This window comes from Ursus maritimus, unplaced genomic scaffold, assembly GCF_017311325.1.
Source record: "Ursus maritimus isolate PB19 unplaced genomic scaffold, ASM1731132v1 scaffold_35, whole genome shotgun sequence".
Lineage (NCBI taxonomy): Eukaryota > Metazoa > Chordata > Mammalia > Carnivora > Ursidae > Ursus > Ursus maritimus.
The window spans coordinates 23791165-23808284 of record NW_024426119.1 but is presented as its reverse complement, the minus strand read 5'-3'; the positions used below and the strand labels follow the sequence as shown (position 1 = coordinate 23808284).

At 37.5% G+C, this 17120-nt stretch overlaps 1 pseudogene; it reads left to right on the top strand.

The window, feature by feature from the left end:
- The first annotated feature begins 318 nt into the window (after positions 1-318).
- Positions 319-982, top strand: LOC103676729 (annotated as a pseudogene).
- The last annotated feature ends 16138 nt before the right edge of the window (positions 983-17120 follow it).

Below are 17120 nucleotides of genomic sequence, written 5' to 3'. Positions count from 1 at the left end.
TTCCATTTTGGGAAAGTTTATGAGTAAAATTCAATTCCTTTATAGATAGAGGAAAATTTAAGTTAACCAGCCTGCCTGCATTCCTTCCTTCCTTCCTTCCTTCCTTCCTTCCTTCCTTCCTTCCTTCCTTCCTTCCTCTCTTTCTGTCTCTCTCTCCTCTCTCCTTGAGGTTTGGCAGTTCATCTCTTTAAAGAGTTAGTCCGCCATCTTGCATCCCGCGTGTGTGCATCTAATCTCAGCTGGTCCCCCGAGACTCCCTGAGCACCAACCCTATTCCCCCCATGGTCCCATTTCTGTTCCAAGATGAAAGAAACTATCATGAACCAAGAGAAACTCCCCAAACTGCAAGCACACATGCACGTTGGTGGGAGAGGAACTGCTCACCAAAAGAACATGGTTCATAGAATGGCTACAGCAGATGATAAAAAACTTCAGTTCCCCTTAAAGAAGTTAGGGGTAAACAATATCTCTGGTATTGAAGAAGTGAGTATGTTCACAAACCAAGGAACAGTGATCCATTTTAACAACCCTAAAGTTCAGGCATCGCTGGCAGTGAACACGTTCACCATTACAGACCGTGCTGAGACAGAGTTGCTGACAGAAACGCTATCCAGTATCTTAAACCAACTTGGTGCAGTCTGACTATTTTAAAAAGACTCCCACACAATCTGTGGATGGAAAAGCACCACTTGCTACCAGGGAAGATGATGATGATGAAGTTCCAGACCTTGTGGAGAATTTTGAGGAAGCGTCCGAGAATGAAATAAACTGAATGAGTTAACTTCTGAAGAAGATAAAACTTGAAGAAGTAACTGGGAGCTGCTATTTTATATTATGACTGCTTTTTAAAATTCTGCTTATGGATCTGAAAAAATCTAGATCTCTAATATTTTTAAGCCCAAGCCCCTTGGACACTGCAGCTCTTTTCAGTTTTTACTTATACACAATTCATTCTTTGCAGCTAATTAAGCTGAAGAATCCTGGGAATAAAATTTGAAACAAGATTAATAAAGTTCTTTGCCTGGGGGGAAAAAAGAGTTAGTCCGACTCATCTGACTTGTGGAATTTATGGGCATTGAGGTGTTCGTAGGATTCTCTTACTATCCTTTTAATGTCTACAAGGTCTATAGTCTTCAATTTTTTCTTGATTAATCTAGGTGGAGGTTTATCAATTTTATTGATTTTTCAAAGAATAAACTTTTTGTTACCTTAATTTCCTCTACTTATTTCAATTTTACTGATTTATACTCTTACATTTATTATATTTATCATTTACTTTTTTGCTTGCTTTGAGTTTAATTTGCTTTTTTCTAGTATTTTAATATGGAAACTTAGCTTATTGGTTTGAGATCCTTTTTATTGTCTAGCATAACCATTTAATGCTATAAATTTTCTTCTAAGCCCTACTGTAGTTACTTCCTATAAATTTTGGTATGTTGTGTCTTCATTTTCAATCAGTTCAAAATAATTTTCAATTTCCTTTGAGACTTCCTCTTTGACCCATGGATTATTTAGAAGTATGCCATTTAATTTTCAAACAATTGGGATTTTCCAGAAAGTTATTCATTTCTAATTTAATTCCTTTTGATCTGAGAACAAATTATTTTGTTCAATTATTTTAACTTTGTTATGATTTGCATTATGGCCCAGGATATGACCTAATCATGACGAATTTCCAGGAATACTTGAAAAAAAAATATATGTTCTGTTGTTATTAGAGTTTCCTTAAATGTCCAGTTGGTCAATGGTATTATTTAAGTGGTCCATAATCACTGGGAGAGATAGATTGTAGTTGGCTTACTTTATCTTGGCAAGCAGTGGAAATTTAAGTTGGATTTTGAACGCAGATTTTTTTCGTTAAGTTAATATTTTCATTATGCCATAATGGAACATTTAAAAACCTTTTCTAAAAGCTCCAAAAATCCCTTATGTATTGTGCAACATAATTCTTGATTTTAAACTCATCTTTATACTGTAAGTTTTATTTTTGCTTAAAAGGGAAAAGTTGAAATCTACTTAGGAAATGTACAAGTTTTTCTTGTTTTTGTTTTTGTTTTTGCAAACAGACTTATAAAACATTTTGTTTCATTGATTGCTCATTGCAAACAGGCTTTACATAAGTTTCCTAGTATGTCCAAATTTTAAAGGCATGCCCTTTTGACTCTTTTATTTTTATTTTTTAAAGTTTTTATTTAAATTCCAGTTAGTTAACATACAGTACAAATTAGTTTCGGGTATACAATATAGTGATTCAACACTTCCATACATCACCTGGTGCTCATCACAAGTACACTCCTTAATCTCCATCACCTATTTCACCCATCCCTCACACTCTTCCTCCCCTCTGGTAACCCTCAGTTTGTTCTCTATAGTTAAGAGCCTGTTTTTTGGATTGCTTCTCTCTCTCCCTTTTTTCCCTTTGCTGGTTTGTTTTGTTTCTTAAATTCCACATATGAGTGACATGATATGCTATTTGTCTTTCTCTGACTGACTTATTTCATTAAGCAGCATACTCTAGCTTCAACCATGTTGTTGCAAATGGCAAGATTTCATTCTTTTTATGGCGAGTAATATTCCTTGTATAAACATACATACATACCCCACATCTTCTTTATCCATTCATCAGTCGGTGGACACATGGGCTGTTTCCATAATTTGGCTACTATAGATAATGCATTCATTTCCTTTTGGAAAGTTTACTTTCCCTTAGCTATAGAGGGGAAACTGAGGCATAGTGAAGGAAAGAAATCTATTAAACTACTGCATCAGGTACTGAATTTGAGCTTTTATTCCCTTCTGGCTGACTACTCTTCCATGCTTTCTTCTATTCATTATGAATTAGAGAGGCAGGTTAGAGCAGTGTTTCTCAATCTTAAAAAAAGAGAGAGAGAGAGAAAGAAGAAAAGAAAAAGAAGAAAACAACAAAAAGACATGTTCCTTTTCACAAATATAAATATCCTATACTCTTTATATTACATTTAAATTTTCTAAATAAATGAACATTTTGACTTAAAATTTTCAGAAATTTAGGTTATTTTCCCCCAAATTCCTCATGTTGCCCTCTCCTAAGATTCAAATACATTCCAGGGTGAAACACCTTATGTTGGAAATGCAAATCATTTCTCCCCACCAGATTCATCGGTACCTGTCCATCCGGGGATCCTTTGGCAGTCTTCTTGTTCTTTAAAGTCTTGTTCACCCCAAATGGTCAGACTGTGGCTCATCTGTATATCCAGAAATAGAGCAGATTCCAGTACTATTGATAGTCTCCTCCCTTTCCCCCTGTAAACCTGTGCTTTCCAGAAAGAAGGACACAAAGAAGCCAGCTAGTTTACACAAAAGTGTGCAAAGGAATCACCTGTGTCACAGCTCAGGAGGATAACTAGTAACAGGTTAGAGATGGTTGGCCAAGGGCTCAAGTCCAGCAAACTCTTGAGGGCAGGGTACCAGCAGATCACTAGTAATGAGAAACTTTCTTCTTTGTGGTTTGTTATGGAAGTGAAACCATATTGGCTCTGCTACCAAGTCTGCCATCATTTAAACAGAGCCAGCAGAGAAACTACTGACAAATCTATTCTTTAACAGGTATCATTCCCAACATACTTGAAATAATGGGAAAAGGTAATATGACATATTATTTCAATGGGTCATATCAACTCCTTTCTTTTTTTTCTAAGTTGTTTTTGGGTCTTGGGTATATTGGCTGTGGGATGATGCAAGATATTTCAAAGAGTTTTCCTAGAATCCCTATAATGTTATATAAAATATAAGTAAGGTCTAGAGAGGTATGGAGAAAGAAAGGCGGCAATAGAAATAGAGGCAAGGGAGTGAGCAAGGAAATGGGCCAGAGTAAGAATGAGAGTGTGTGTGAGACTAAAGGCCTGGCGTATTTTAAGCCTGAGATCAACATTAGTTCTTAATTGATCTCTTTGCTTATATTTTCATCCTCTGATTGAGCCCCTTCCATGGCAGAGTCAATCTTTACACTGCAAATCTAACCATGCTGGTTCTTTCTTAAAATTCTTTGGAGGATGAAGTCCCTTCATGGTCTGACCCCAGTCCTCTGCTTTAGTCTCACCAACTGCCACCCTTTATCTTATGCTTAGGTGATTTTCATTTCCTTTCAGTTTCTGAAGACACTGGGCTATGTCATTCCTCTTTGCCTTCGCATTATTTCTTCTCCCCGGCATGTCTGGTCCTTGTCTTTTTTGGCCAGTTATGCTGTGATACTTCCTCTATGACTTCTTCCCAAGCCATGCATTCTATGACAGTTAATTTCTTCTGTAAAACATTGTACATAGTACTTTCATTATAACATTGTTATATGCTAATTATTGGTTTTGTGTTTGTCGTGCCACTGATTTGTCAACTTTTTGTGGACAGGGACAAAGTCTTATCCCTTCGTCACCTGTATCTAACACTGTGCCTGGTACACCCTAAACTCTTAGAGAATGTTGGTCGATCTAAGTCAAATAGAACTGTAATAAGAAGTCACCGTGTAGTCTTTCACTTTGTAGACTCTTAAGCTCAAATATGCAGCTGTGTTGTGTTGTTATGATATATACTTTATCTCTTTTAGAAAAAAAAACCCAACAATGTTATTTTAGGCAGATAGCTGGGTCAAGCAATCATGTTCTCTTTTTCCATTGGGATAAGGATATTCCAAAGGGAAAATATGAACAGAAGCCTTTTACACTTAGGGGGAAAAGGATGGCAAATTTTTCCAAAGCCGGTTAGAAAAATTGGGCCCCTCTGCAATGTGATACTTCTAAAAATAATGCCCAGAGGAACAGCAGTTCTAGAGAATACTAAATCCAAGTGTGGCTAGATTCCATCTTCATTTTGGAAACAGCCACAGCTGTGGCCAGCCCAGTCAGACAATGGAATGCAGTTGGGGATTTGATATGGGGGGAAAGGAGAGGGAACATGGTTTCCTGTCCTGAGGCAATTGGCGCAGAGTCCCAGGTCCCTCCCCTTCCCCCATCTCCATTCCCCAACTCTCTCCTCATCACCTAGGAGGTATATTGGTGATTGGGATAAGACCTGGCATTGGGATTTTGTTTGTCCTCTTGGGAGTATTGTGCTAAAAGGGCCTTTAAAAAAATCTAAGATGACAATATTATACTGTACATCTCTAACTCTCTCCAAGCATGGACAAGTACCAAGTTAAGCCACAGAGAAATGTTTTCCTTCTTTTAAAAAATTTTCTATAAATGGTATTTTGCAATTTATCTGAGACAAAAGAAACACAGTAGTTCCAACATCATTAAGTTTCCTTTCTCCAAAATGTTACAAGATCATATGCTTGCTGGAAATTACACACTGGTCTTAACCGATAGTGTTTTATGGAGAAGATAATTTCCAGTCCTATCTTCTGTATCTGCTTGTACTCTTCCTACCTCTCCCCCTTTATTAAATCATCCAAAGCTCACGTGGCAAAGATGAGAGCACTATCAGCAGCTACATGGAAGTAGCATGTCTGTTCTGTTGAAGAGCTACCAGAAAAACTAGTACATGTTAGTCAGGGTGGTGATTACTCTTAGGGGGAAAGGTTGGTAGTAACTGGAAGGAGGCATGCGGGAGACTTCTGGGGTGCTGCTTGTGCTCTGTTTCTTGATCTGGTACTGGTTACATGGATGTGCTTAATTTTCGACAAATGACCTATACCGTTAGGATTTATATACTTTTCTATATGTATGTTTTACTTCAATAAAAATAAATAATGATAATCATGGTATTAGGCCCATCTTGGATCAAAATGCCATTTAGCACAAAGAAAGATCGATAGATCCATGTCCATATGATAATAGACAATAAGTATATAATGTAACAATATAATATACAATGAGTATACCTAGTAGGAGCATGTGGAATATACCTTTTAGTAAGAGGTCATTTGTTTACTTTGAGAATAGGTGGCGCAGAAGCCTAGCCTTTTTTTCAGTGAGTAATAGGCAGGAAAGTTTCTCTCCGGCTCTTGTTGCCACACTGCCGAGCCATACTCAGTTGCCTTCATATTGTTACAGAACAGCCCTTTGGGAAGATAGGGTAGATATTATCAACCCATCTTAGGAAGAGGAGTCTGAAATATATACTAATTTAATATTTTATTTAAAATAATAAAATCAGTAGTGGTGCTAGGGTCTGGACCCAGGTCTGCTGGTTCCCAGTGGAATTTCCCATTCATACAAGTGAGTATGATACATCGAAATCAACAGTCACTGTGTCCAGTTCCCTCTTTTTATATCAAATCAAGAAAATACTATGACTTGGGGTGCCTGGGTGGCACAGCGGTTGAGCGTCTGCCTTCGGCTCAGGGCATGATCCCGGCGATCTGGGATCGAGCCCCACATCAGGCTCCTCTGCTGTGGGCCTGCTTCTTCCTCTCCCACTCCCCCTGCTTGTGTTCCCTCTCTTGCTGGCTGTCTCTGTCCTGTCGAGTAAATAAATAAAATCTTTAAAAAAAAAAAAGAAAAGAAAAGAAAATACTATGACTATTGAGAGAAAGCCTCACTTGGACTCTGCTGACCTTGATCAAAGTCTTCTTCATTAAACTCTTTTTGACTAATCCTGCTCCAATTCTATCTAAGGAAATGAGACCCACCCCTCTCTGGAATCTCCTTCAGGCAGGAAGACCTGAGATTTCTCAGCTTTCCTCAAATAGCAGACAAAGCTGGCAAGTCTGTGAGAGGAATTTTTGGTGAAAGAGGATGGCGGAGTTATATGGGATACCCCCATTACGAGTTTCCGAGATCTTTGAAAGAACCCAGCAGTGGCCTCCCAAGGGGAGGGAATGAGGGGCTGTGGAAGCCGTTTGCTCTAGGTGCAAGAAATAGGAGGGTGCATTTTCTGTAGAGAATTTTTAAAAAATAGTAAAGCCAAATGAAAGTTGTTAGCCTGCTTTTTATTATCACCATGTGCCTGAAAATCCTTAGGAGCTCTTCCTGGAGATAGTCACCAGACCAGAGCGCAGTGGCAAGGAGTGCAACTGACCTCTTACCCCATCTCCACCCCACGCCTCATTTTGACATTAAAATGTTAGTTCTTGTAGCTGTAAAATGCATCATAATTGTCAGTGCACCAGCCAGCATGCTCTGTCTCTGGGGCCAACGGGATGAGGAATTGTTTGTAGGAGTTGTTGTAGGTAGATATTCTGGCTCATTCTGGGTCTGTGCTTAACTCGTGGCCACATTCTGGCACCTCTTCACAGAACTAGAGTCCACAGTATTTGAGCAGATGATTGAGCAGAACATTTACAGCGTTTGTCTCAGAGACCACTGCAAAGGAGGCACTCTTTCTTGCTCTTCTCACTTCTCAAGACCACAGTCTTTCCAAGGTGTTGCCTACTACCTTGAACAGCTGAATAACTTCCCCTCCCTCTCATCCCCCACAGGGACATCTCTATTTTCATCAGCTACTCAGGCAAAGCCCACTCTTGTCTCTCTTACTTTCCACCATTTCACTGTAGAAATGAGTTAAAAGCTCGAAAACAAATGCTAACTTGTAACTATGGCTGGGCAGTGACTGAGGAAGAAAAAGAGAGTGGAGGGACCTATATCTCCTTTCAATCAGACTCTAGATATCTGTATTAAGGTGTCTTTTACCACTATGCCCTATGCCAAACTTATTGTGCCTTAGTAACTGACTCCAAATGTAGTTCCAAAAGTTTGAAAAATAAGGGATGAACCAAGTTGAACTAAGCAAATGATAACTTAAAGCAAAAATGATAATGTTAGGGGTACCTGGGTGACTCAGTCAGTTAAGTGTCCAACTCTTGATTTCACTTCAGATCTTGATGTCAGGGTTGTGAGTTCAATCCCCACATTGGGCTCCATGCCTGGCATGGAGCCTACTTAAAAAAAATGATGATGTTAATATCAGACAAAGTAGAATTTTAAGAGGTAATTAAATATAACAGAGAAGATACTGCAAGTGTTTATGTATCAAACAATATAACCACACAATATGTATTGAAAAGAATAACTGGAAACACAAAGAAATGTATAGAAACTCAATCTTTGTAGTAGCTTTTAATGTATTCTTTTCAGAAACGGATGGATCAAGCACACAGAAAAAAATAAATTTATCGAAGATGAAAATGAAAAAAATAAACAATGATAGGTACATAAAACAGAGAATAATAGACTGCTCAAATACTCTTGGAACATTTAAAAAAATTGGTTATGTAGGTCATAAGGCAAATCAAATCTGAGTCCACATTCTCTGACCAAAATGCAATTAAATTAGAAATTAAAACAAAAAGATAGCCCAGGATGTTTATTCTCTTAGAAATTTCAATAAAAAATAATCTCTGTGAGCAAAAGAAGAAACCAAATTGTTTATAAATCTATTTAGAAATACAATGAATGCCTAATACATCAAAACATTTGGATGCCACCAATACATATATTTATGGATGGAAGGATGGAAAATAAGTGGACTAAGATTGAACTGAAAATCTGAAAAAGAAAACCAAAAGAAAAAAGAAGGAAGGAATTTATAAAGATAATATTGGAAATTAATGAATAGGAAGATGATTTAAAAATGGATGAGAAATAAAACAGCTCCCTGAAAATACTAATGAACTACTGAGAGGTGTGACCAAGAAAAATGAGAATATAATGCAAATGTCCGTTTATCGAGTGCCACAACAGTCCAGGTATTGTTCGTATGCTGGGAAATTTAAGTTTTTTGCTTATTCAGCACCTTGTCTTTTTGGAATTGATACTCCTTCCATTGCCAAGGTTTCAATCACATAGCCCTGGTTTTCCCACATCAAGAATAAGTAGTTACCTAGATTGGCCAATTCTTCTGGATATAGGGATTTATCCAAGTTTGGGTATTTGACACAGATAGGCCCCAAAGAGTCCTGTTTCGGGGGATTCAAATGGGCCCAGGAGAAACAGACTCTCTTTTTGTAAGATACAAAATTCTAAAGGACAAATAGGCCTGAAGTTCCTGGGACCCTCTTTGCTGACTGACGATGAACTCAATACAGACTTTTGCCAAGAGACAAAGAAAGAGGGAGAAAAAGAAAGTACATACATGCATGAGCACCTTGCCATGAGAGTGGCTTTGATTCTGGAGTTCCACCTTTGACCTTAAAGCAAATATGCTTCCTTGGTCTTGAAGATATGAGTCTGAGCACTCCAGATACTGTATTTTCTAGATGCCATCACTTGCTTTCATCACTGGGGAAGACACACTGAGAAAAGAGCATAAAAAGAGCTTTATCCAAGTGTTCAACAGGTACTTTATCATTATGATCCCACCAAATCCTTGCTTCAATACTTACAAATGAGCAGAGACCCAGAAAAAGATACATACATGAATAAAACAGGCTAAAATCCATGTCCTTGTGGAACTTATTTTCTAGTGGAGAAGAGAGACAATACATTGTGAACATAACATCTAAGTAAATAGTATGGCATGTTAGAAGGGGACAAATGCTATAAGAAAAATAGAGCAAATTTAGGGGTTTCAGGAATATGTTAGTGTTTTGAGGGGTAGTGCAGTTTGCATATTAAGTAGGTCAAGGAAGGCCCTTGAGAAGGTATCATTTGAACAAAGACATAAAGGAGGTAAAGGCTCCCAAATGTGTAACTGGGGGAAAGAAGGTAGATTTCAAGATTGAAAAACAATTTTGCAAGACCCTAAAATGGAACCAGCCTTATTGCTTGTCCATTTAGCCTTCCTTTCCCAAAACCCTTCACTGACACTTGACAGAAATGTGTGGTAGTAAACAGGTACATCTCTCTCTCTCTCTCTCTCTTTTTTTTAAACAAAGCTAGCCCTGATTATCTTAGCTATGTTTAACCAAACAAAACAAACAAATTGTTGAGATAAGGTGATTGTAATTCACCGTATAAACAACACAAGCATAACATAGAGAAACATTTCTTCTCTATTCCTCTCCCATGACCAATTATTTATCATTCATGTATTCATTAATCACCATCATCACCATAAGGCTATATTAAATTTTAAAGCAATATACTGTTTACAGAGCATTTTAGACTATTATAATTGATATTCAATAATCAAGAAGTTATATTCTCTGTATCACATTGGTTAGCAAATTCAAAGAAGCCTCTATGCTCTCCTCTGTAAAGCATCAGACTTCCTATTTTTATATATAAAATGTTGATAAATTGAGTATTTGTTAACTGAATAGTGCCTATAGACCATATTAGACTTTTGGGGGATACACAATGCCAACCAATTAATTTTCAAGCAAAATTTTTAACAGACAGTTACCACCTTTTCAAGATCATTCATTGTGTATTTGAATCACAGCTTAACAACTTCTACCAAGTTTTAAAGACATCTGCTTCCCAAAACGAATTTTCTCTTACCCAAAAGTGACAGTCCTTTAGAAACAGTATCATGGAGGGGACATGGCTGGTACCCTACATAGATGCCTTTCACCATCCAGGATAGCCATCCCCTAGATGATAATATATCACTGCTTCTTTTTCTTGTTTCCCCAGAAAATTTCTCTCAGCCAAACAAAAGCCATCTCACCCAGTAACCTATTCTTCCTTCACTCAGTTCCTTTGCACTATATGGCTTCTTTCACTCCCTTCCCGTGAAGGCACTCCTCCAATAAATCAGTTGATCAAGAATTCCTGTCTCAGGTCCTGCTCCTAGGGAACTTGACTAAAAATACAACATTTGATCTTTAAATGCATACATGTCCCCAAACATACTTGCTATAATTTAGTGAGAATTTGAGGTACTGAACATGCTGGAATGCATGTAATGGGAAAGCTAAAAACAATCATTAGAAGTGTCCTCACTTCTTATTGTGGGGCAGAGAGTGCTCTTACTTATTCTCTGCTATGGTTACTGTCAATCAACTTGGCATTTGAACATTTCCTGAACCATACAGGGTCAGTTCTGGTAAGATCCTCAAATCACCAACTGCTGTGGGTCAAGGTAGCTTCATGTTGGATCCATTCCTTAGGAACAAGATGGGTGGAATTCCATTGGCAAAGGTTGAAATTATACTGCAACCTAGCACATAATCTATCTCTTTATAATGGGGACCTTATGAACAAAGACAAAGAAGACAGAGGATGAGGATGATATGTCACTAAGAGAGGAAAGGGAGGGAACTATGGCTGGGAAAACCAAACCATATGAATTTGTTCATTATATCCAAGGTTTCTCTGCATGGAAAAGGAGTCTAAAGGAAAGGCTTCTTATCAATTAAAATAGTTTATTTTCTTGCATATCCAAGAACAAGTCAGATGGCATTACTCATGTATATTTTCATCTATGTGCATAGGCATGTATAGACATATATTACCAAGCACTAAGAAAATGAACACAAGATGGCTCAATCCTATCTTGCTTTAATAATACATTGTCTTTCACACGTGTTTTTATGTGTCATTTTAATAGTATTTATCATATAATGTCTCCTATTGTAGCTATTTGTGATTATTTTTCATTATGACTTCTCTATCCCTGTCATATAATTTTGAGCTCCTTAAGGGGGCTCATAGAATTGGGCACAAAACTCAGCATACAGCAGGGAATCTATATTTACCAAAATGGAGTGAAGATGGCCCTGACCAACCATCAGTCAGGCACATACAGTTGCCTTTTCAAATTGTGGGAATGGCTTTATTCTTACTATTGTCCCCTCCCTGTTTGGAAGAGTTTCACTTTATGACATAGAACATGAATTTATAGAACAGTTGTTAAGTGGAAGCTTATGATTATAAATCAGAATTGAGTTAATTATCCTGTTTTGGGATTAAAATGGGCGATGGAAAATGGTTTCATTGACCAGGCAGCTGGGAAGCAGCGTTAATCAACCCCTGCCAGACTGACTTCGTATTCCAGGTAAAGTAATTAATAATAATAATAATAATAATAATAATAATAATAATTCATATCTAGGCCCTAATCAATTACTCTTGGAACGTTTGTTTTGAAATGACTGTTTAAGAAAAACTAAAGCCTTGGTATTTTTCACCTGACTCAGCTACAATGATTCAAGAGTGACGGTTTTCCCCTCCAGTGCTAACTGTGCAAAAACTCCTTCCCTTATTTCCTTTGTTATCTTCTTTTTTCTCATTTATAAGGAAGATGGCTCCCTGTGTTTTTTGTGAATATAAGGATTATAAATTGGCTGTTGAAAGTGAATTGACTATTAAGTAATTAGTTTGATCAATGTTTTCACCAAACAGACTTGCTTGATCCGAATAGGCAGGCTGTGTGGCAAGATGTGGGGTTAGTAAGATGAAACAAAACTGTGTGTTTTTGGATTTTTAACTCAGATGTATTTGTAGGCTTCTTATTTTGTTTTCCTTTCAGTTCCTCTTAACGTGAGAAACCAGGATAGTGTACTCCATTGCAAAAACAAAACCAAATAAATTAAAACTTTTCCGAAGAGCCTAGACAAGAAACAGATCTTACCTTCACTCTCACATCACGAATTACCACTTACCTACAGTGCACTTTTTGTGTGGAAGGATGACTCATCCCATCATCTACTCATTGCCTCCAACAATCTTCTGGGGTAATGGACCTTCATTCTCATCTCTAGGAACTGCCTATGTGCTCTCCCCTCTTCTGCCTACCTGGAATCCCCTCTCCTATGAAGAATCTCTCTCTTCTCACTTTCTTGTTTAGATTTCTTAGTTTATTCTACCTCATGAATCTTGTGTACTTTCCTCAGCCTCTTGCCTGGATTCTCTGTTATTTCCTTCCATCAGACTTTCCCTCTGGATAGAATTGAGTGAGTTAAAAGAGACAAGAATTGATTAGGCTGTCTTACATTGTTCCCCATCCCCATAGATTCCATCATCAAGACCAAGCATCTTCCAAAGAGTCTTCAAAACAACTAGACTTTTCACATCAAGAACAGCATAACTATTAGGTGCCATTATGCTAATACTTCATTTTTCTACTTTGAATTACTTTTAAAAAGACCCATTTCTGTAAATGCAGTTTGGTGAATGTCTGACCTCAAGAAAGTAGTTAGGGGTGGGGGTGCAGGGGGGGGGATGGATTAGCATATATCGTGCACCAAGAAAATACAGGAAATGGAAAAGCAAACAAAAAACAAAAACTCTGTCTTGTTATGCTCAACTGTGGATGAAGGAAAATGGAGTCAGTCTTTGGAATAATGCATATTTAATTCTAGGTTTTTGACTTTTGATAATGTTAAAAAGCCTTTAGGTTGGCTGATACTGGTCCTCTGTGACTTGAACTGGACTTTAGTTTCTCAAGTGCCCTTATTTAAAAGGAAGACAATATTTGATCAGCCTGTTATTCCTTACTTTCTTTCTCCTAATAGCTTTCATACTCCCTTGATCTCAACCCAGAACAAGACGGCTGATTAGAAAGATATTTCCTGCAAGTGGGCTGATCTAGACATATCTACCCCAAGTCAGAATGCTTGAGCACCATCCAAAAAAGCAGAAAATATTTTCTGTGTTATTAAAAATGCTGGAATTGAGGTCCAAAGTAGTACACAGTAAGTGAGAGCATGTTTTATAACTGTGACAGGTTTTTCTGACATTCAAAGCTCAGGCTAAACTCAAACAAAATGGTGCAGCAATAGGTCCAGACCTTGGCTTTGTAAAAATGCTAGGGTGTGATCACATCTTATCTGTTTTTCAAGATAACACAGAAACCTAAGAAAATTAAGTTCTCAAGAAGATTCCAGGAACCATGTATCAGCAACCCCCCAAAGAATATGTAACTAGTATTCATTTCTCAGGTGGAGGTAGTGGAAATAAAAATGGAGGTGAGTGGCAAAGTTATTATAGATATTGAGGATCACTGAAATGTTGATAATGGTGATGAGATAAACTTCCCCGGGACTTTACTGGCTGCTGGGTGTTATGTCCACTCATATTAGAAGCCAGTGAATTCTCAAGGGCTGACTTCTGAAGAAATAAAGTGATTCGACTTGAGCTTCTTGAGACTGAGACTCTCCAGGAGAGGCTGAGTATTTAAGGAAAAGTTATAGGAAAATTTGAATTATCCTGTAGTATTCCAGTTAATCACAGCAAATACATTCCGGAGTTGCGTTTCACTTCTGAGGCCCTAAGGCACTTCTCTCAGGATACATAACACAATTTCCTTGTGGTTACCAAGTCCTCGGTGACCCTGAAAATTGATCCCATTCACTGTTTGCTGTTCAACGAATCATACCCAATATACCTGTGGGTGTTAGGTTCTTGCCCACCTGCTCTTGTTTCAACTTCTGCAAATGGCATCTGGCCTTGTTAAGACAAGCTTGTTGGTTTGGCTGTTGAAGGCCTCCAGCCAGCTTTTGTGCATGGCTGACTTGTCTGATGGACCCAAGACAAGCACGGTCTTTCTGAGAAGCTTCACAGTATTGCTCTTCTCTTCCCTAACACTATACTACCTCATTCCCAGAGGCCTTTGGTCTGCTTGTTCACTGGGGCTATGGTTGTCAGTGCTCCTTCACAGAGAGCAGAAGAGTTGAAACCTTACAGGAGAGCTAAAATGATCACCAGTACACAGTCAACGGTCCCTGAGAGGAAATTCTAGGAAGGTTCAGGCCATCTAACATTCTTTTCTCTCCGTCTCAATCTTGATCTCAATATCTCTCATTTCTTACCTCCCTTCCTTCCAGTCTACACAAAGAATGAAGATCCCAAGCAAAGGTTAAAACAGGGTAAATAAAGAAGGCATTTTTCCTAGTTTTAAAAATATAGGCACAGACCTTTTCTGACTTAATATATTTTACAATAGAATAAAGTGCAAAAGAAAAGCTATATTTATATAGGACCCCTTAAAAAAAAGCATTATTTCTCCTTTGTCTCAAGTGATCACTGATAAAGCTACAAATACAGTTCACTTGGAGGGAAAGTAATAATTTTTAACTATTAATCACAAATACTTATTTTCTTCAAAAAATATTTGTGAAACAGGAACTTCTCAGGAGTTTACAGGGTGAAAAGTCGGGAGCTCATTGTGAGAATGAATTACTCGGAGAGAAAAAGGGAAAATGGAGTTTGTGTAGAAAACAGGAAGACACACAAATGTGAGAGAAAACACCTGCTTTCCTATAAACATTGGACTCAATACACTTCCCAGAAATCTTCAATGAAATAGCTGTTAAGAAGAAATTCAGATTCAATTAACATGACATTACAATTTCAAAGGTCAGGAGTAAAAAACTGCCTTCCTTTTCTCTTTACTTTTGAGCTTGCTCCCTCTCCAGAATTCTTTGGTGATGTAGCCAACAGATGGAGTTATTTCTTTTTAAGCTTAAAGAAAGGTCACAAATAGCTTTCAACAGATTACAGTTTGACGCATGATTTCAGAAGCTGGGAAAATTCCGTGAATGCAGGAAAACTTCAAGAATTGATGAAACGTTTTCATAACTGTGCTGGCCAAAATTAACATTGCTAAGGCAGGATCTATTTTAATTAATTAGGTGCAAACCATAGCACAACCCTCTGGATCAATTGTGACTGCTGTGCTAGACAACTTTGAGAACTCTTTGATATTTAAATTTGATGTTATTGCCTAACAGTGAAAGGCCTTTTGTTACATTAAGGTAAAAAAAACCCTCTGCTTTCATACCCACGCCAGTCCATGGTGTAATTTGAAGGATTACAAAGGCACTGTCCTGTCCAAAATTATTTTCATTGGGCTCAACTGAGACAGTATTCTTATTCTATGCTCCCTACGTGGAATAGAGATCCTTTTCATTGCTGCAGATGGTAGGGCGTTCCTTCTTAAGGATGAAGGAATTCTCAAAGATGCCTGGTCCTCAGTTTCACTAAAAGGTTCCTGATACCAGGAGAAATTCTAGGATACTGAGGTTTTCCTTCAATCAGATTGGTTAGGGGTAAAAAAGGTCTTTTACCGATTAAAGGAAACCAACTTTCAGATTCGTTTGAACTTTGGGCTGTGAATCTTCAAAAGAATATAGTATCTATTTTTACTTTTTATCTTTTCTAATTGATTTCAAAGAGATTGATAGAGCCACCATTGTTCTTAAGCTCTTTTTGTCTTTAGTTACTAGTCAACTGAAGTCAGTGCAGTAAATAGTAAATATGTTCATTTCAGTATCATTATTAATAAGGTAGTACCATGTACCAATAGGGATTAGGAAGAGTTCTTTTAGTCTGGATACAACGAATGCTTGTTCTCTTTCTCACCTTTGCCCATGTTTATCCTGGTATTTCAGAGTATCACAAGCTTCCTCCCAAAGTTAAACAAAGAAGAGTTTTTCTTTATTCTTTATAAGAATAGGTTTATAGGTTTCATAACAGCATAACCTTAATGAGAGTTTCTTTACCTATTTCAGTTTCATTTTCCTCATTGGTAAAATGAAGGGTAGTTTAAAATTTTCTTCTAGCTCTAAAAATGTTATGATCAATGTAGGTGCTGTTTTTTTGTGGTTTTTTTTTTGTTTGTTTGTTTTGTTTTGTTTTTGGATGAATGGTGTGACTCTGTGGTACTTAGGAGTCTGTATATACTACCCATGCACTCTTCCTCCCAAAGTCCCAAAAAATGCGTTCTGCCAATATAAGGGATTAAATCAAGAAAGAGAAAGACCTAAAACCTAGGACCTAGAGAAGTCAATACAGGAGATGTGAAAGAAATACCATGATGACAGTAAACAAAAATCCTAGGCCAATATCTGGATAGCAAGACTAGTAACTAGTTGAGATAAAAATAAGAGGACAGAAGCCTTCAGAAAGGCTACCTTTAAGGAAAAAATAATATGGAACTTACAATTTTTTGATTGTGTTTGACATATTGAAGAGGGTTCTAGAATTCTCTAGAATTCTGTCATTTGATTTCTCAGCTGTGTAATAAAGATTAAAATATCTTAAAAAGAATCTTGGGTTTGTTTGAAAGAAAGACACCATCATTTGGCAACTGATTTTAGTGAGAATGATTCACTTTGTTTCAGAGTGGTGTTTTTATTTTTATCCTTCATTTACATTTGTGGAAATGAGATGATCTACGCTGATAAAATAACGGTCATATGCCTACTCTCAACGTAGTTTGGAAATCAGTCACTTAAGCTCTGGATGCTAAAGATGACACGTGGGCTCATTTTTAGCAATGACCGCTGCCACAGTCCTCTCTTTGTCACTTGCAGTATGTCC